The sequence below is a fragment of the Rhododendron vialii genome, chromosome 11a, assembly GCF_030253575.1.
Source record: "Rhododendron vialii isolate Sample 1 chromosome 11a, ASM3025357v1".
Classification (NCBI taxonomy): domain Eukaryota; kingdom Viridiplantae; phylum Streptophyta; class Magnoliopsida; order Ericales; family Ericaceae; genus Rhododendron; species Rhododendron vialii.
In genome coordinates this window covers 36,314,708-36,316,350 of record NC_080567.1, presented here as the reverse complement: position 1 = coordinate 36,316,350, position 1,643 = coordinate 36,314,708, and the positions used below count along the sequence as shown (strand labels likewise).

Genomic DNA, 1,643 nt, shown 5'->3' with positions numbered 1-1,643 from the left:
TGCTTGAGTAAGATTCTGTCTAAGGATTGGTGCGTCTTATTCAGGCTCAACCCCCCTGCCCTTTTTTTCCTCTCTTGTAGTGTTGTTTTTGTTTTTCGAGAGAGTGAATGTCACAGCAGTTCTTTACACAGATCTCATTGTAGGTGCAGTTTAACTGAGTTTTTATGGGGAATGCTCCTTTTTGGTATTTTAGTTTATTTAGCTTTTGAAGTGATTCCGCCAAATTGGATTTTGTTTTCATGATCAGGGGCATATTTTCTCTTCCTTATTAGTGACTTGAAATCTTATACGCACTGCGCAGTTCAGTCTTCTCTAATCCAAGAAATAGCTTCTTTCTCCCAATCTCTAAATTTCAATGACCTGTTTAGCTACTATCTGGTTGCTGACATGTTGCCCTGTATTATCTGTTTTCTCTCAATCTTTTTGCATGTGTGGGGTCCACTTTTGTAACCCAGATTCTCAAATTAATTACTATACAGTTAACGTTTCTCTAAAATTTTGCTTTCTAACAGAGTTATGTGGTCCTCTGATTTGTTTAATGTTGTTTCCCGTTTATTTGTGTTTAAAACTCATGGCTTGCATTCCAATTCATTTCAGAGCTCAGTAACCGTGCTTCCTCTTAACGGCCTTGGGAGCTCCAATGGGGTCGGGAATGTGAACAATAATGGCAGTGAGTGAATGTTTCACCTGCTTCTTTCTCTTTCACTAATGAGTTAAAATGCACTATCTCATAGGTTGACCTAATCTTCATGATTGTCAGTTTGGACATCCCTCCATAAGCCACCTCTGCAGCTGCCATGGATGCCACGGACACAAAATAGTAAAACTCTTCCTTCCTTTGTACCCTTGAAAGTTTCTCTTAAATCAGATTCATTTATCCTCAATTAAGTTGTCACGTATGACAACCAGAAACTACTGTTCTTTTTTAGTACTTTTGGTGGTTCAATGTTTAGCGTGTGATAAAAACGCAAGTCTACTTATAGTTGGAGCACTATCAAAGGCATCCATGCATTGATTATGCTCGTAATCTGGTTCTTCAATTTGATACTCCTCAAAGAATCGCCGTCTTTCTTTATTGAGTTTTTGGGATTCTCCTTCATGCTGCAACTATTTTTCCTATTTTTGGTTCCTTGTTTTGTTAAAGATCATCACCAACTCTCTTGGGATTTTCCAGATCTCTCCAGAAACTTCCGGAAACATCTAGACCTCTCTAGAGTGCTCTGGAAAGTTCTAGATATGCTAGTCTTCCAGAATATTTTGGAGTATACTAGAACGTACTAGCAGTTTCTGGCTAATACTAGAATCCTTGTTCTAGACTTGTCCCTTGAAAATTCTATTGGTCTCTATAATTAGGAGAGGAGTGACCTTATGTAAGTGATGAAGAAAGAGTCCATGTAAGTGTGTGAGAGACTCCAATTGAGTAAGGTGTCCAATGCATAGTTCTAGACCTCTCGTCTGTAGGTCAGATGTTCTCTGGCCCTAGTAATCTGAATTGTTCATTAATTTTAAGATAGTTATTCCAATGATAGCAAGTGCTCGATCCAATGTTTCAATTTTCGTTCACATAAACTGAAACGTTGGATCAAGGACTTCCAGTTCTCCAATTGGACTATTTTTTTTCAAAGCTACTTAACTACAGTATT

The 1,643-nt window shown here is 38.1% G+C and overlaps 1 long non-coding RNA gene across 1 annotated transcript; it reads left to right on the top strand.

Annotated features, from left to right (window-relative positions):
- Window positions 1-591: 591 nt before the first annotated feature.
- Window positions 592-1,075, top strand: LOC131308616 (uncharacterized). The gene is made up of 2 exons (XR_009194510.1): window positions 592-670; window positions 761-1,075. It is a non-coding gene; the product is annotated as an uncharacterized LOC131308616 (long non-coding RNA).
- Window positions 1,076-1,643: the final 568 nt, after the last annotated feature.